We start from the raw sequence: 20650 nt of genomic DNA on the forward strand, positions 1-20650 counted from the left end.
GTACAGAAAAAAAAACAAAAGATAGGGCCTGCACACCTTTTGTATTAAATTAATGTACAGCTGCACAAATATGCTGTGAGGCCAATATCCTGATATATACATACACAATGTGTCAGCGCACTATGACTAATGAATATATGATCTCCAATATTGCAGAAAAAGTTAAAAACCGAAAGGTACTCGTTTAGCGTTTTTTAATCAAAGAGCACAAAAGCCATCTAACCACGTTAAGGTGACCTTTTAATGTGGCTGGTCCCTAATCGTTATATGTCTTACCTTTCTTTGTGCCAAAATAGCCTCATGTGAATGAGGAGTGAAAAGAAAACCAGGCATAGCTCGCAATTAAATGTTATGTGGGAAAGATGTGTGGTTGGGGTGCTGAGCCCTGGAGTACTCCAGTACTTTATTAGCCATTTCTGGGCCCAGTTATTGTCATTTCAACTTCTGTGTCTTATTCAGTGATGGTTGGCTTCAGCCTCCATTACCTTGACTATTCAAATTGGCTGAATGTGTCCTGGGGTTTTAGCCTTCTTCTGGATCAACAGATTTAGGTATAGGGATTTTAGTAATACTATTATTAGAATCACAAGAGTAATACAAAATATAAAACTAATTAAAAAATTATAAACGGGTTCATTTTTAATTGTAATAGTGCAGTAATTATAAAAATGGTAATAATACATTTGTGAGGCCTAGTCCCAGTAAGTTAGTATGTTAGTGTAGGGAGTACAATTGGGGGAGAAAGGTTGAACTGGATGGACCTAGGTCTTTATTCAACCTACGTTACTATGCTACTATGTATGTCTCTGAGCACTGAACACCTTGTATTTCTGGGCACTCCAGAGAGGTTGCAGGTCTGGAATATGTCAGCACTGGAGGAAAATGGGTTCCTGGTCGCTTCACGCTTGATTCTTCTCAAATCTTTGTCAGTTAATGTGCATCTTTTTATTGCAACCCTATTGACTATTTGAAACAGAACAATAAAACAAAACAATAGCTTGGTAATTTCAAGAGCGCTGTATCCCTCTGTAAGACTTGTGACAATTTTTGACCAATTTTGCCTGAGGAAAACAAGCTGCCTAATAATTCTGCACAGCTTGATAAAGGGTGTTGATATCCTTAGGCCTCACCGTCCCTCATTACACAAATACACATTACCTGATCTGTTTCACCCAACAAGCATTCAGGCTTATACAGCACCAGAGTTGGAAAACCTGCATAAAAATTATATGGTCAAAATACTCACTTGCCTAATAATTCTGCCCACAGTGTATGCCCTAATTTTGAGTGGTCAGTGAGGTCTCCTCATAGTATTCTACTTCAACAACTATAAATAATATATAGTGGTGGTTAAATAGGTTTCATTTTGGCTTCATTAGATCCTAGAACCTCCCTCTAATTTCCACTAGAATATTTTATTCAAATCATAGTTTACCCAATGGAAGATCTAAAATAAATGTTATTGTGTTTATTTATGGACTTTGTAGAAATAAGTGGTGTTTCTTGATTTTGCTGACTTTTGGATAATTTTTTACCTATAAATACTGGAAATCTATATAGCTATATATTTTTGCTGAATTTTTTATTTTAGAATGTCTAGAACTTTTCATTTTGGTTCATATTAACAAACTTTGCTTAGACTTTCACTTCTGTCCATATAGTTTTATATTTTTGAAAATGTCATTGCACACCAATGTGTAATGTCATCTCTCACTTTTAAATTTCCAGATCTAATATGGCCTGCCGAACGTTTCAATATCCTTTTACATAATACTTACATAAATTTTACAAGTGTATTATAAAGGGAAACTAGATTTTTTCCTTTTGCAATGAACAAGATTTACATTTAAGAAACACTCACAACTAAAATATCACATTCATAACATAAGGATCAAATGTACAATAGGGATGCATCCATTGGGAAAATGGTAGACCTTCAATTATTTTAATCAATCCTTAAGCTGTCCAGTCTGTTCTTCAGATTTACTACAAAGTACCAACAGGTTAGTGTAAATGGGGACAATAATACTCAAAATTCATAGCAATTTTCCTTTGGAATATCCAAATACCTTTCACTGTGGAATCACCAGCAGTTTGAGGAGGAACACCTTATCTAAAAAGTGGCTATTGCAAGGGATTTTAACTCTAGGACATCTTATACATCATACAGAACCAAGGAGGTACAATATGGAGAAGTAGAAACAAAAATACCAATGGTCTGAACATCAAAACATTCAGCATACACAGGTGAAAAAAAGCATTCATCCTAAATTTGGTAAATGTAACAAATGAAACAATAATCTGTTTAATAAATGAATATGTAGCTTGGAGAGGTATCTTCTATGTCTCAAATAAATCTGAAAATGAGGTGGTATTTAGCATGAGAACACTATAACAATATACTTAAAATCTGGTGTCACCAATTACAAGCTTCTGATACCAGTAAAAAGATACAGTATGAGTTTACCTCCATCCATAGAAAAACAGATGCAAGGAATTATCCCAATACAAGCACACTGTCAGCTTGCAGCAATAGTACGATTCAAAAATGGGTTGTCCAGTTCTTTAAAGATAAAAAAAAATGCTTCTTTATGGTTAAATGTTATGTCTGGTAAAACTCCAACGCGTTTTGAACTTAAAGTGTTGGGCGGTTCGTTTTCGAATACAAGACTTCATTAGTTAAAAAAAAGAAGCAGGTACAATTTTAGCAGGAGAAGCAGATGCTGCAATTTCTACATTTAGAATATATTATGAATAAAGACTTGTCCTTTTTAGCCACTGTTAGAACTACACATTTTGTATGTTGGTTATCAAATGATTCATAAGGAAATGAAGTATAAAAAAGTAGATTTTTTGTACCAATGTCCCTAAATAACACACTGTTGACAATATGCTTATGTTATTTTGTTTGACTTATATTAGTGATCTATTGTGTATTGCTATGGTGCCAATGCATAGTTAAGTGAATTCTGGGAGATTTCAGCACGCCTCAGGAACTATGCAATACAACTACGTCTGCCAGCTGGACTCCAGCAATGGGACACAAGCCAAGCAAGTCACCTTCTATATAAACATGTGTCTCCGCTGTACCACATAGAAGAAATACTAATGAAGACCACTCTCTCTTCTTGTAATTCACCCAGCACTCCCAAAATTCCACCTCTCAGTCCTAAACAACATGGAATCTTCTTTATAATGTAACTTGGCTTTATCCACACATGGCTCATACATCAATCCCTTGAAAATGATGTATGTTTTTTTTATAGGTTCAGTATTTAACATGCTAAACATTAATCTAATATTGCACAGAATAGCGTACCATAACAAACGTTGAAATACCTCTGTTATTTATTACTAAGAATCTTTAACGCTTCATTTATAGACGATCCCAGAACTCATAGCTTTGCTTTGCATTAAACATCCAACGCTATGGATAGGATGAATAGTTAAACACAAGCAGAAACCGTAAAGTTGCAATATTAGGAAAAAATGTTTCTTTTACAGATAGATTTTTGGCATTAAATGAATAGTTAAGAGCATTGTTTTATGTTGCCTGTTCTTGCTTTCGAAGGCACCGGGATTCAATTATTCCCTCATTTGAACATTGATGCTTTCTTTATGGTGTCGATAGAAGTGTTCTCGTTCTTACATCTCGGAAATTAATTTCAAAGCCCCTTATGACCGTAAGACATTTTGAGACGCCCCATCTGCCAGACTCCTGGAGAGAATGGTTAGCGTTGGGAGGAGGGGTGGGGATGGCCGCTTTGTTGGTAACATTTGTTCACCAGGACAAGCAGGTTTTCGAATGTCCCCATGTGATCTCAGTCAAGTGTCCTCTCTACAGTTCATGCTATTGGCTGGCATGACCTCTTAATTCTTACATTTATGGCTTCATAAGAACCATTTATAGTTTCTTTATGCTTTTGACAAATCTCCTTGTGTTCTACATCGTGGAAATTAAATTCCAACTTGTTTTGGTTGTAAAGACACAAAAGAAATCCATGTGTGTGTGAAAACCAACAAATTAAAGTCCAATATTCATCGCATTTCTGAAAATAAGCTTTGGATTTAGCTTCATCTTTCTAGTTTGTTTACATATTATATTGATGAATTAATTTTCCAATGTATTTTTTTTATTTCTTCAACTTACATACTTTTAATATATCCGAATAATATAAACCATTGTTTTTTCCAGAGTGAATCGAAAGAATTGTTAAATGTTAGTTTACCGATAAGACCTATATAAAGTTATGCAACTGTACTAATAGCTAAAAAGAACAGTGAAAATCTACAGCAATTGATCTGACTTAAAGCTTGACAAAACAATTTTAGGAGAAACTAGAAAGGAATTCGGAGTAGGCTCCAATGTGGAATTGGGAAATCATGAAAAACTTCATATCAAAGTAAATAAAATGTATGAACTCTAACACCAGGTTCACGACAAAACCATGTCTGGCACACACATGGAATAAAAAAGAAATACAATTAAAAACTGCCCAAAAAAAAAAACCAGAGGGTTTTATTGGAAATCTATACATGAAGAAAACATTACAGAGAGGACTCTGCACTTAAAGTCAATGTCATTTTTACAATGAGTGTGCGCTGAACAGCAACAGCAAATAAAATACAAATTTAGTAACATTTTATTAACACTATTAAAGAGTCACGCATTCCATAACAATAGAGCCTTTCAACTCAATCACTGGTGATCATGCCAATGTAATGTGTTGCAGTATGATCTCAGTACCAAATACTGTATAAATGTTTCACATAATGTCTCACATAATGTCTCACATTAACTTTATCTTTATGTCAAAATGTAAAATAATCTGTATGGAACAATAGATTTAGAAGAAATATTCCCACTGGAATGATTCATAATAGGGCCTCAAAAACGATGTACTTCACGAGAGAGTAAGCTGCAATTGTAAATATAAAGAATGGCAAGTTACCTTAATAGCATAGCTTTGAGAGTTGCACAATGTTAAAAATTTTAATGTTTGGTACATCTGCATCTGGCAAGTTTTTATAATATGTATTACTTTAAAGTGTTTCCCAGTTTAAATGTATTTATTTCATATGATGCCTCTATGTAAAAAGAACAAACGGTGCTTTCCTTACCTGAAGCTCCAATCCTGCGTCTCCACTTCAGCCCTGGTCATTGCTGACATGGCAGCAACAATGGTGTCACGATAGCAGAACGTGCCCACTGCAGCAAATCACTGGTTGATTGCACAAGACAACTGAATCTTGTAACAGGCTTCAGCGAGTATTATGCTGTAGTCGGGACATCATGGCTGATGCCATGCTAACCAAGATCTGGGGCAGCAGGGGGTAAGTAATTTTGATTTTATTATTTTTACAAAAAAATATATTATTGGAAAACCCCTTTAAAAGATAATACAAGCAGTATGGCACATGATTTTCAATGCACCGGGATGGCACTACCACAATGCGCTGAAAGCCAAGTGAAGGCTAGCAGACATCAATCAGCCCTTATAACAGTCATTTTTTTCCCTGGCTTCTCATATCATCCCTTGCTAGTATGGTTGCTCCAGTCTCCTACAGAACTCATTGCCACCCCTCTTAGCCCATTCAGAAGTAATCAGCCACCAGCCAGTCCTGGACCAGAGAAGGGATGATCACCTAATCTAGGGAAATGTAAAATTATCCTCCGTCAGCAGAGAAATAACAAAGCTATAGCTGTCAGAATACAGCGATGCAAAAACAATTCCTTTAAAAAAATTATATAAATGTGGTATCTCTCTAATCGTACTGACCCGAACAATAAAGCTTTATCAATTTAAAAAAAAGAGCATGGACTGCACCTCCAAAAAATCATACGTTGATGTAATGCCTCTCGGCAAAAATATATATAACTGAACATGAGGTTCTTAGTTTAACATTCTGATCAGACTGTATGAAGCCCACTGCCACGTCACGGCAAACCTCGTAGTGGGTGCTGACGTTTCCTGCCTTAAAGGAGCGGCGCCATGCGCCAACCTCTGCCTCCGCAACGGTGCACCAGCAGGGCGGGCGGCCTGGTGCCTCACAGCACCCATGCTGCAAGACTGTGCAACATGTTGGACACTGCAATGAACGGCACTACAATGGCAGATGTTCAACTTTCACTTAGCAACATCCATTGCGCCATTGCTGCTCATTACTGGAAAATAGCCATGGAGTCAACATCATCAATGCACCTGTAGAAAAATTGCCAAATGGATATAATTTTCAAAATAGGGTCACTTGAGATGGGAATCTACTCTTCTAGCACTTAGGGACTCTGTATATGGAGTCCACAAACTATTCTAGGAAAATCTGTGCAACAAAGAGTCAAATAGCGCTTCGTCCCTCTCAAGTCTCGCCGTATGGCTAAGCAGTACTGCACAGCCACATATGGGGTATTTCCACATTCAGCAGAAATTGTGACACATTTCAGTGCCATTTTTACCCATTTCCCCATGTGAAAATGCAAAAACTAGGGCTAAAACAATATGTTTGTGGTAAATATATAATTATTTTTTCTTCACTGCCCAATGGTATAAAATTCTATGACACACCTGTGGTGTAAATATAATTACTGCACCCTTAGATTAATTCATTTAGAGGTGTAGTTTGTAAAATAGGGTCATTTTTTGGGGGGTTTTGCTGTTCTGGCATATTAAGCTCTCTTCCAATAAGTCATGGCACCCGCAAACCGTAACAGAAAAATAAGCACTATAATAAGGCGTTCTGAGCTTTCCACTGCGCCTGGAAAGCATTTCCCGAAACTGTGAGGTCCATTTTTTCCTAATAGCCTGTATAAAAATAAAAAATTGGGGGCTAAAACAATATTTTAGTGGCAAAAATGTCATTATTCTTTCTTTACTGCCAAACAGTATAAAATTCAGAGAGGCATATGTGTCAAAATGCTCACTGCACCCCTAGATGAATTAATTTGTGGGTGTAGTTTGTAATATTGGGTCACTTACAGTATGGGGGGGCTCCACTGTTCTGGCACTTCAAGGGCTCTGCAAATGTGACACGGCACCCTCAAACATTCCAGTAAAATGTGAACTCCAATATGGGGCTTCTTCCCTTCTGAGCTTTGCACTGTGCCTCAAAAATAGTTTTTGACCACATATGTGGTATTGCCATACTCAGGGGAAATTGAGTAACAAATTGTACCATTCATTTTCTGCTGTTATCCCTTTTGAAAATTAAAAACTTGAGGCCAAAGCAACATTTTAGTTGAAAAAAATGTAATTTTCCATTTACTCAGCCCAATGTTATACAATTCTGTGAATCGCCTGAGGTTAAAAATGCTCACTACAGCCCTAGATCTAGGTTACCGGCAGGGCTGGCATCAGCACCCGGCGCACCCGGGCAAGTGGCTGGGACCTGAGCAAGCAGAGGGGCCCAATCACTGTCAGGGAAACTGGCACGCTATGGGGCCCGTGTGTCGGGGGAGGCTGGTGCCAGCTCGGGCGCGGACGCTAGCACTGGGCCCATCCAAACTATTCGCTATACTTACCTTTCCCTGTTCTTCTGCAGCCCCGGTGTCTTCCGACTCTGTGACGTGTCAGGGCAGAGGGCACGATGACTTCACTACAGTGCGCCCAATGTGCTGAGCAGTCACAGTGCAGAGAGCCGGAAGATGCTGAAGAGACAAAACATGCGGCCAGCGAGGAGTGGTGAGTATTTGATTTTTTTATGTATAGGGACAGAGTATTATATGGGGCCCATTATGTATGGAGCATTATATGGGGCCCATTATTCTGTATGGAGCATCATATTGGTCCCATTCTGTAAGGAGCATCATATGGGGTCCATTATTCTGTATGGAGCAATATATGGGGTCCATTATTCTGTATGGAGCAATATATGGGGCTCATTATACTGTATGGAGGACTATGTGATGCTCATGATATTGTATGGAGGACTATACTATCCAGTCTAAAATGAAAAATTTTGAATTCCCCCAGGGCACGCATTGTGCGCTGTAAGGATTCGCCGGTTTCTGAGCTGTTGTAGAATTTACAATAGATATCACTCATGTAATGTAAGAAGTAAGCGAAATCTTTGGCATTGTACTATACCTATATTCCTCTGCCATATCTGTGCATCATGAATCGTGGTATGTGTTAAGTGGCCCACTGAGACTCTTTCGCTCAGGGCCCACGAAAACCCGGAGCTGACCTTGGGTACCGGAAACTTAGGGGAAATTGTACAACAAATTGTATAGTCCATTTTCTTCTGTTACCCTTGTGAAAATGCAAAATTTGAGACTACAGCAACATTTTTTGGGGAAAAAGTTACATTTTAATTTTTTTCTTCGAAGTTGCATTAATTCCTGTGAAGCACCTGAAGGGTTAATAAACTTTGTGAATGTGGTCGTGAACACTCTAAGGGGTGCAGTTTTTAAAATGGTGTCACTTTGGGGTATTTTCTGTCATATAGACCCCTCAAAGTTATTTCAAATGTGATGCGACCTCTAAAAATATTAGTTTTGTAAATTTTGTTGGAAAAATTTGAAATTGCTTATAAAGGTTTAACCTTTCTAACTTCCTACCAAAAAAAACATTATGTTTAAAAAATTATGCTGATGTAAAGTAAACATGTGGTAAATGTTATTTCTTAACTATTTTGTGTCATAACTACTGTATCTGGTTTAAGGGCTTAAAAATTAAAAGTTTGAAAATTGTGACATTTTCAAAAATTTTCCGCAAAATTCCAATATTTTCGCAAATGAACGCAAAAAATATCAATCCAAATTTGCCACTAACGTAAACAATATGTCTTTAAAAAAGATTCTCAAAATCAATGGGATATGTTGAAGCATTTCAGAGTTATTACCACATAAAGTGACACTGGTCAGAATTGTAAAATTTGGCCTGGTCAGGAAGGTGAAAACAGGCATGGGGGTTAAAACAGCTAAACTCTGTGTTGCTCAAAACAAGACGTACTTGTCAGGTTATACCTCCTATTAAATTCTATGGAGATTCTAACATGATAATTAGTCAGTATCACAAAAAACATTTACATCCAGGTACCTGATAGATGACATTGTCTCTGGAGCCGTTCTCTTTCTTCTACATCTTGTCCAGACTCCATGATGATTTTTCCCATCCACAGTTCGTCTCTGCAGACTTCCATCTTCTCCGGTCTTCTGGAGCACATCCCGACACGATGCAGTTAAAGATAGCAGTGTCATTATAATGCTCCTGAATACAAATATCTTCCCTACGCTGAGTCCCTGAATAAATAATTGCCCCTCATTATATTACCCGCACAAAATATGACCCCCACACTGTCCCGCTTATGGTACATGCCCTCCACACTGCCCTCTCCTCTCCGTATTGGGCCCCTCTTCACATTGTCCTCTCACACTGTGTCCCCCCTATAAGACCCAGTTTCTATACTGGGCCCCTTCATCACACTCCCCTCCTTGGCTTAATATCCCTTCCTGGCTCTGCCCTTACACTATCCCCTCATACTACCCCCCACACTACTCAGTCTCTATTCTCTGCCCACTCACACTTTTCTCCCCATACTGTCTTCTCGCTATTCCCCTCAATAGTCTCTTCACATGGTTCCTTTTCCCTCCTAATACATTTAACCTCTTACTTTCCATACTGCCTCCTCACACATCCCCTAACTCCCCATACTGTGTCCGCACTCATTACCCTCACACACCTACTGTGTCTCCTTGCTCCCCAAACTTGTGTCCTCAAATCTTCCAACCGTTACACTAAATCTCACCCTCACAGTAAATCTCCCCGAGCCCCGTTACACTAAATCTCCCCCACACAGTAAATCTCCCTGAGTCCCATTACACTAAATCTCCCCCACGCAGTAAATCCCCCCAGCCCTGTTGCACTAAATCCTCCCCAAGCTTACACAGTAAATAACCCCCCTCACACACAGAGTATATACACTCCCACAGTAAATAGCCCCCTCACCCAGAGTATATACCCACCACACAAACAGTAAATACCCCCCAAACACAGTATATACACCCTCACAGTAAATCCCCACTCACACACAGTGTATATACCCCCACAGTAAATCCCCCCTACACACAGTGTATATAACCCCACCGTAAATACCCCCTACACACAGTGTATATACCCCCACAGTAAATCCCCCTACACACCTAGTGTATATACCCCCACAGTAACTCCCCCCTTACACAGTGTATATACCCCCACAGTAAATCCCCCTACACACACTGTATATACCCCCACAGTAAATCCCCCCACACACACAGTGTATATACCCCCACAGTAAATCCTCCCTACATGCACAGTGTATATACCCCCACAGTAAATTCCCCCTACACACATAATACACAGTGTACCGTATATACCCACACAGTAAATGCCCCCCACACACAGTGTATATACCCCCACAGTAAATCCCCCTCACACACAGTTTATATACTCCCACAGTAAATCCCCCCTCACACACAGTGTATATACCCCCACAGTAAATCACACACACACAGTGTATATACCCCCACAGTATATCCCCCTATACAGTGTATATACCCACACAGTAAATTCCCCCTACAGTGTATATACCCCCACAGTAAATCCCCCCTACACACACAGTGTATATACCCCCACAGTAAATCCTCCCTACATGCACAGTGTATATACCCCCACAGTAAATCCCCCTCACACACAGTGTATATACCCCCACAGTAAATCCCCCTCACACACAGTTTATATACTCCCACAGTAAATCCCCCCTCACACACAGTGTATATACCCCCACAGTAAATCACACACACAGTGTATATACCCCCACAGTATATCCCCCTATACAGTGTATATACCCACACAGTAAATCCCCCCCTACACAGTGTATTTTCCCCCACAGTAAATCCCCCCCTACACACACAGTGTATATACCCCCACAGTAAATCCCCCTCATGTATTCTTCTGTGGAGCACTTACCACCATCGATGCTCTTCGCGCTGGGCGCCGGTGAGTGATGTCAGCAGCGTGATCACATGACCTAATCACGCTGCTGGCGTCGCTCTGGCCCAGAGGGGTCAGAGTTTCAATTGTACTAGTGTCTGAAAGATGCAGTACAATCACTGGGATCCGGCAGCTGCACGTTCTGTGAGCCGGGTGCTGTGCTATGTATGGGAGAAACCAAAATCTCAGCTCAGGTTCAATTGCAAATTAAAAGATAGAGCCTGCAGAAAGGAAAACTGGTGAAAATTAAGCATACAAGTCCTATCATGACCAGAAATAGTGTTATTCCACATGTACACGCAGTACAACTTATTCTGAAAAGTTACTTGAAAGTATAGTTAACCTTGAAGGTAAAAAATCCAAACTTGACTTTAATCAGTTCAAAAACAAACAAAGGCAGTATTGTAGTACAGATACATTTCAGCATGCAGAAAAACAGAGGACAATTAAATACTTGCCAGCCTGAAAGCTAACTCAGAGTCAGAGATCACGACTGAGAAACAGAATTGTGTGGTCTATGGCCATCACATTGGGTGGAGTTTCAGCTACATATTGTCTGTTTAACAAGCAATTACTTGATTTCAGGAGCATAGTTGTTTCACCTACCAAACAGTGTGGCTGATTTAATTGAAAATCAACAGATCAGAGATCCTATTGATTTGAATAGGAGGCTGATGTACAGTACTCAGCCGCTGCAACTATCAGAAGATGAAGCTGCTCCCCAATTGAGCAGTTCCGGCCGGCAGCCATCGACGCCATCGGGAGCAGCTGATCCGCGGGTGCAGCATGTCAAATCCTGATCGATCAGACATTGATGACCTATCCTAAGAATAGGTCATCAATGATAAAGTAGTGGACAACCTCTTTAAGTGATGCCCACTTTTTGTGCTTTTTAATGTATCAAAGGTTGGTGGCAGTAGCGCAGCTTCCAGGGGAACAGAGAGTAGGTCGTCCCGGGCCCTGCGCTCAGAGGGGCCCACCTGGAGATACACTACCCTTAACTGTATCGGAGTGTGCAGAGTCTTCCTGCACTACCACTCTCTGTTCTGTAGACCGCAAGTCACTTTAAAACTGCGGTCTACAGAACAGCCAAGACACCAATGTACGCGCAGAATGTCAAAGTCCCAGCACAGTGATGTCATCTCGCAGAGCCGGGACTCTGACATCATGTGCGTGCGTCGGCACTATAGCAGCACGTTGATCCGAGCCTCGCAGGTGGAGTCCTCAGTATCCAGGATTAGGTGAGTATAGGATGTTTTTTTAATTTTAAATAAAGCTTGTGTGGGCATCATAAACAATGGGAGACCCTGAAACAGTGGGGGCCCTTATACATTATAGAGAATATTGTGGGGATCGTTATAAAGTGTGGGGCCTCTTATTTAGTTTGGGGACTAACATGGGGCCAATTACACAGTCAAATGAGGGGTCGCTCACTGTGAAGGTTGGGTGCTCTGAAGTAGAAAGAATCCAATGTATATACAAAACTTCAGCACTCCAATTGAGATGCAGCAAAATAATTTATTTAACATATAGCCCTTTTATGGCAAAAATAGAGAGAATATACTAATCATGTACCAACGTTTCGACCTGTGTCGGTCATTGTTAAGGTTGTTCTAAATGAAAAAAATATACAATATCAGAATAATGCATATTAAAGAAAATTCACTTTAAGACAGCGAACAAATCATAAAATAAATGAACCAATCTAGGGACATAATGGAACATGAAAAACCCTGTAAAATACAATGGCAATGAAACATGATTAATAAGTCAGTTAGAAAAAGAGAAGTTGATAGCAATATACTGTCACTAATATATAAATGCAGGTGAGAATATAAGACAGGGAAGGAATCATGACTTACTGATTAGTTAGTGGCTCTAGTTCAAAAAACGGGTGCTGAATAGACCAATGAGGTGCTAAATAAAAGAAAAGGGTGTCATAAGAGTATGTATGCATAAAGAGAAATGGTTGCTCACAACAGGCTGTTAGGTTAAATGTGGAAGATGGGAATCACAGACATACCTGGTGGCGTGGAGGGATGCCTTCCAGATGGGTGTGTCGGTAAATGGGGCAGTGTGTGAGGTGACATGACGTGACCCTTTTTATAGTAGCAGGTGCGCGCACTGGTAAAGGTGTTTCCGGGCCTGCGCAATGATCATGGAACGCATAAGTATCGCGGAATGAACCGCATTTAATTTCCAGTCATGCGCACCATGCACCTCCGGTTTCCGGCAGAGCGCAACCTACAGTGTACGACTCCCGGACATGCGCATTACGCGCTTCCGGTATAAGACTCGAACGCATCCATGGACCGCATATAGCTTCTGAACATGCGCGTCGTGTGCTTCCAGAGACTGGAGCCCATCTGTGGAATGCAAATGATAAAGGCATTCCCATAATAATAAGAAAAAGGGGGTAATGTGAATCACTGCTAAGCCTGGTGGAGACAGTAAGATCCTATAAAGAAAAAAGGGGGGAAAAGGATATATAATCGGAGCATCATGCCCCAGTCATTCAGAAAAAGTTTCAAGCACCTCTTTTAGTTTGTGACCTATAGAAAGAAGAAAAGAAGAAAAAAAAAATCAAAATACAGAGGAACTGAATATATTGTTTGCAAATTTTGATAACGATGACATTATATAAATAATAGAAATATAGCAGTAATAAACATAACAGTACAACAGATCTTTAGTACAGGAAATATCATAAAATATTAATCCCACCAGTATAAAAAACCTAATGGGTCCCTGATGTTTTATCGGGTATGTTTTATGTTTATGTATTCCCTATTTAAGCCCCTTGGTGTCAGGGTTTGTAATGTGAAGATCCAGTAGGATTCACGTTCTTTTAATCTCAAAATACGACTGCCCCCTCTCCTACTCAATGGAATGTGATCAATCACCTGGAATCTCAGCTGTGACACAGTATGGGACATTGCCGAGAAATGGGCCGGGATTGGCAACATTGTCCGCGAGCACCTAATAGTAGATTTATGTTGCGAAATGCGGTCCCGGATATGCTGGGTGGTTTCTCCAACATACCCGAGACCGCACGGGCATTTGATTAAATATATGACATAACTTGAGTCACATGAAAAGTACCCTTTAATGGGATATCTCTACCCAGAAAGGGAATGTGTAAAAGAGTCGCGCTTTGTAATGTTGGAACATTGTAGGCATCCCAAGCAAGGGAAAGTGCCTCGGTGAGGGGTGGCTAAGGTGCGTTGGATCGGTCCAGCCCATGTGGACCCAATGTCTGCCTTGTCTAGATAGTTGCGAACATTCCGGGTTCTTTTAGGACAATATAGAGTTGTGGCCGAGAACTCTGGTATCGTGGGGTAAGACTGTCCCAGCCAATGTTGTTGAATGCATTTATAAATAGCCCCACTAAAAAGGTGGTATGTATTAACAAATGCTAGTCATGAGGATTTAGTAATAGTAGGGGTCCTTCTTGTTTGATGTTTTAAAGCCTCATTGGGATAACCTCTTTGGCAAAACTTTTCATCCATTTTTATGTGTCTCATACCCCTCACTGTGCTGTTAGAAACAATAAGGTCAACCCTACAATGCTGGGATTTCAGGAGAGCTTTCTTCACATGCGTGGATGACAACTGGAATACATTAAGAGATTATTTTTGTCTGTTGGTTTTACATATAGATCGCTCTCAAGTATTCCTGTACTGAGTAATGTGATTGTTGTATCCAAGAAATGGATGGAGTGAGGGTCACAATGTTTGGTGAAAGTAAGGTTAGGGACCCTCGTGTTAAGGTAATCAAAGAATGTCGTAAGTTCATCGTCCGTGCACGTCCAGATCAAGAAAATGTCATCTATGAAACGTTTCCAATATAACACGTGTGTTTGGTAGGAGATATGGGTATACACGAAATTGTTCCCAAAATCTGCCATAAAGATATTAGCATAGGGGGTGCCACATTTGAGCCCATGGCGGTCCCCCTTCTTTGTAGGTAGAATTGATCTTCAAAGAGAAAGTCATTTTTCTTTAGGATAAGGGCAAGTAAGTCAATACAAAATCCAATCTGTTGTATTGTGAAATTACACTGCTCAAAAAAATAAAGGGAACACTGAAACAACAGAATATAACTCGAAGTAAATCAAACTTCTGTGAAATCAAACTGTCCACTTAGGAAGCCACACTGATTGACAATAAATTTCACATGCTGTTGTGCAAATGGAATAGAAAATAGATTATTGGCAATTATCAAGATACCCTCAATAAAGGAGTGGTTCTGCAGGTGGGGACCACAGACCACATCTCAGTACCGATGCTTTCTGGGTGATGTTTTGGTCACTCTTGAATGTTGGTTGAGCTTTCACACTCGTGGTAGCATGAGACGGAATCTATAACCCACAGAAGTTGCTCAGGTAGTGCAGCTCATCCAGGATGACACATCAATGCGAGCTGTGGCAAGAAGGTTTGCTGTGTCTGTCAACGTAGTGTCCAGAGGCTGGAGGCGCTACCAGGAGACAGGCCAGTACACCAGGAGACGTGGAGGGGGCCATAAGAGGGCAACAACCCAGCAGAAGGATCGCTACCTCCTCCTTTGTGCAAGGAGGAACAGAAGGAGCACTGCCAGAGACCTGCAAAATGACCTCCAGCAGGCCACAAATGTGCATGTGTCTGCACAAACGGTTAGAAACCGACTCCATGAGGGTGGTAGGAGGGCCCAACGTCCACAGATGGGGGTTGTGCTCACAGCCCAACACCGTGCAGGAGGCTTGGCATTTGCCACAGAACATCAGGATTGGCAAAGTCGCCACTGGCACCGTGTGCTCTTCACAGATGAAAGAAGATTCATACTGAGCACATGTGAAAGACGTAACAGAGTCTGGAGACGCCGTGGAGAGTGATGTGCTGCCTGCAACATCCTTCAGCATGACCAGTTTGGCAGTGGGTCAGTAATGGTGTGGGGTGGCATTTATTTGGAGGGCTGCACAGCCCTCCATGTGCTCGCCAGAGGTAGCCTGACTGCCATTAGGTACCGAGATGAGATTCTCAGACCCCCTGTGAGATCATATGCTGGTGCGGTTGGCCCTGGGTTCCTCCTAATGCAGGACAATGCCAGACCTCATGTGGCTGAAGTGTGTCAGCAGTTCCAGCAAGATGAAGGCATTGAAGCTATGGACTGGCCCGCCCATTCCCTAGACCTGAATCCAATTGAGCACATCTGGGACATCATGTCTCGCTCCATCCACAGACTGTCCAGGAGTTGGCGGATGCTTTAGTCCAGGTCTGGGAGGAGATCCCACAGGAGACCATCCGCAACCTCATCAGGAGCATGCCCAGGCATTGTATGGAGGTCATACAGGCACGTGGAAGCCACATACAATACTGAGCCTCATTTTGACTTGTTTTAAGGACATTACATCAAAGTTGGATCAGCCTGTAGTGTGTTTTTCCACTTTAATTTTGGGGGTGACTCCAAATCCAGGCCTCCATTGGTTAATAAATTTGATTTCCATTGATGATTTTTGTGTGATTTTGTTGTCAGCACATTCACCTTTGTACAGAACGAAGTATTCAATGAGAATATTTCATTCATTCAGATTTAGGATGTGTTATTTGAGTGTTCCGTTTATTTTTTTGAACAGTGTAGTATGGGTATGAAGGAATTGGGCTGTAGCTCGAATTCCCCCTTCATGGTCGATACTAGTGTACAGACTGTTGACGTCCATAGTGACTAGTATACTGTCAATGGGAACAGGGCCTAATACACCAATGGTCATTAAAAAATGAGTGGTGTCTTTCAGATATGAGGTATTTTAGAGATATGGGGAGTCAGAATCTTTTCGAGAACAATAGCAAAGGGGGATAACATGGAATCAGTTGAAGCAACGATTTAGTCTCCCAGGTGGTGTTTGTAAATTTTTGTGTATTTTAGGTAGTGTATAGTTGAATGACTGTTAACTAGTGATGAGCGAGCACTAAAATGCTCAGGTACTCGTTGCTCGGGTCGAGCAAATTGGAATACTCGGGTGCTTGACCCAAGCAACGAGCCCAATATAAGTCTATGAGAAACTCGAGCATTTTTCAGGCGGCTCCCCCCGGCAGTCTGCAGAGGGCCTAAAAATTGCCCAAATCGATGGGAACAGTGCACAAATGACATGGGAACAGCATAGAGAAGACCCCTGGAAGCATTTCTGACTCCCAGGTCACTGCTGTCAACAACGTTGTCAGAGTATTATGCCACTTTTACGGACTCACAATAAAACATACAAAAACGAAACCAAAATGGATTATCCTGGGAAATATGATAAGGAACATCATTTCTAGGGTATGACTTGTAAATAAGGCAAAATAAATAACCAAAAACAAAAATACTCCTCCACACCTTGGGCTATGTTCACACGTAGCGTTTTTGATGCGTTTTTGCACTTTTGCATTGCTTTCAACCAAGACAAATGCATTCACTGGGAAATGTCATTTTAACATTTTACAACCTTATCTGGCTATGTGGTGTGTGACACATCATCAGACAAATGCTTACAGTGCTGAAAAGACATGGGAACAGCATGGGGAAGACCCCTGGAAGCATCTCAGACTCCCAGGTCACTGCCTAAAAGTGTGCCCATCATAAGTGATCCTTGGCGCATGCGAAGATGCCTCCCGACATGGACCTGTCATTGCAGACTTGCAACATTCACCGTCCACGTCCTTGTCCCAGTTCAGCGTTCAGTTGTCCCTACACAATTCCTTGGAATGCAAGCGCAAGTATGCAGCCAGCCACCCACCCATAGGCTACAATACTATACTGCCAAATTTTTGACAGCTGCTTGCACTTGAAATGTGGCCTTTTAGGCTCGTGGAGGTGAAAGCTGTCCACAATCTTAAGGCGGCGGCGACCGGGTATCCATACTCCCCAGCCGCCATTATTCCTCCCGGTATCTTCTCCGCCTTCCACAAGCACGGGTCTCACAGCATTACCCGTGCCCTCCCCAGTGCACTTACTGGGAAGGACCATATAACCACAAACACGTGGACAGGTGAATGTGGCCAGGGACGGTACGGAGCAAGTCCACAGCTTTTTTTGCTGAGTTATATTTCACCACAGCCATATTCTTTAGCTCGGTGAAAGGACTTGGGAAACCATATCTACCCAGCTGTTATTTGTAATGACCGGAGGTCCGAGAGAGATCCAGTGAGTCACAAACTGAGACAGAGACAGAAATAAACAACACTTTCTTTACTAAAACAGGGATTAGACTAAAATTCAGTATTGAATGAATGAGTCTCAGGTTCTGCCTGGGACACTGTCTCTACTAAATACACACAATCAGCAAAAGCTGAAATCAATGTGCCAATCTCAAGGTTTCCAGCTTATGTGAATTATTCTAGGGATCTGGAACAATTTTACCTAAACACAGTGTCGGTCTAGTGAGGGCAGTATATGGGGACCCCCTGAGATGGCACACTGAATACAATCCTACCACTATAACAATAGTAATGCATGAAACTGTACCAATTGCTCTTATACCCTTATTATCAGGATACCTGGGTATCTTAACGTTATGGTACTGTTAACCTCAGATGCAGCCTATCACAGGCCTGTAAATCGCGGTAGCTGCAGCTAGTCCCGGAAAACTTTGGCGCCAAAACAAAAACAAAGTTCACAAAAACAGCAAAAATTCCTTTTCTTGTCGGCCGATGCCGAGCCCACACGCCGGGGACTTTAGTCCTGTAGCCTCAGATTAAGGTCTGGGAAGATCTCTTCACAAAGTCTTGTCAATATCCTCTCAGTGGAAATGGCACCAGAAACCTTCTTTCCTCCCGAAGTCTCTCACTCTTATCCAGTACACCAGCCACATGCTCCGTCACAGAAATGGATTCCTAAGTCTCTTCCTTTATCACTCGACACGTGACTCCTTCAGCACAAAGTCTCTAATCCACTTATCATGGACTTCCACAAAACTCCACAGAGCCACACAGCTTTCCCAGCTCAGCACTTGTTCTTAAACAGAGAAAGGGGTAAACAAACTCCACAGGGACTCCACTAGAGGTTGGCGTCCTCGACACACCTCCCCACTCAAAGTCATCTTGTGCATAGCGTTGTGGAGGTATACCCGCCGTAGCTCGAGTAGTTCTCCTGAGACCCACCCCAACAGGCTCGGCTCCCAAGGGAGCAGAAGTCTCTTCAACGGGAGCCAATGAGGCTGCTCCCTCCTGAGGTGTGGCGCCCTGTGCCACATCATACAGATCAGGTAACTGACCTGATTCCCCGTTCTCTGAAGGACATACCACATTCTCAATACTCTCTCCACACGGGGACAGATCGATCACAGGGGGCAAGTAAGCAGGGGCGGAGGCAGACCCACCATCAAATTCAAGAGCATTAGGGATGCCCACCCCTCGGGACAAAGCCTGTGGTTCCGGGGAAACGGGGACGGTATCTTTAAACCAGCACTGTTGTAGCATGTTACGATGAAGATTACGGGATGGTCCCCCTGTCCCCACCGGTTCGACCTCGTAGACTGGAATCTCAGGGCTCAGCCGATTTTTTACCGGGTACGGAGTCGCCTCCCACCGTTCACTCAGCTTTCCGAACCGTTGTTTGATTCTCACCAACACTCTATCCCCCGGGGAGAAAGGCTCGGTTTGCACGGGGCGCGTGTCCCTATGGGTCACCTGACTGAGTCGATCACCCACCACTTGATATACCACCCTCAATCGCCGCCGGTGTTCCCGAACCCATTCTGATGCGGTCCGAGGGGGATTGGAGGAGGGATCTGGCATGCTCAAATCCTCAATGTCCTGCCCTGGCCTCCCGAACATCAACATGTGTGGTGAGTAGCCAGTAGTGCTGTGCACTCTATTATTGTAGGCCCACATCAATTCGGGAAGATACTCAGGCCAGCGTACCTGTTGTTTACCCTCCAACGTCCTCAACATCTGCAACAGAGTCCGATTAAAGCGCTCACAAGCTCCGTTACCTTGGGGATGGTAAGGTGTCGTTCTCGACTGCGCGACACCATACAGCTGGTACAGCTCCTTCATCAATGCCCCCTGAAAACATGCCCCTTGATCCGAGTGTATTCTTTGCGGACACCCAAACACCTGAATGAAATATCGACACACGGCTTCAGCCGCCGACTCCGCCGTCTGATCTCTTGTCGGCACTACTACAGCATACTTGGTGAAGTGGTCTGTCATTACCAAAGCAATAGGAATACCCAGACGTTGAGTATCCTATCAGGACATAGTCAATCAGGAGCAGCTCTAAAGGATCGGAAGTCTTAATAGATTGCGTGGGCGCCCGCTGCTCAGGGCTCTTACTGAGCCCACAGACCAGACACTGCCGACACGCCTCTGTCACCATCTCCCCCAATTCAGGACAATAGAGGGCTCGCTGTAGCCACTGGAGTGTCTTTTCACTCCCAAAGTGGGCCCCTTCTCATGCGCCTCGCGAGCGACCACCGGACCCATCCCCATAGGAATTACAGTACTAGCTGGTACCGGTGCTGCAGCTCAGATGGCAGGTACACCTTACGGTACAAGAGGCCCTGTTCCACGCACAACTTATCCCACTGTCGCAGTAGTTTCACTCCTTCCACGGACAGCTGGGCCTTTTTCTCTGCACATGGCCAGACCCCATTTTGTACCCAACTGCGCACTAATGCAATGTCAGAGCAATCGTTCTGGTCCTTCGCCCAATCCGAGGGTGTTTTT

This window comes from Phyllobates terribilis, unplaced genomic scaffold (genome assembly GCF_046119375.1).
Source record: "Phyllobates terribilis strain yellow unplaced genomic scaffold, ASM4611937v1 Scaffold_1__5_contigs__length_1240528914, whole genome shotgun sequence".
NCBI lineage: Eukaryota > Metazoa > Chordata > Amphibia > Anura > Dendrobatidae > Phyllobates > Phyllobates terribilis.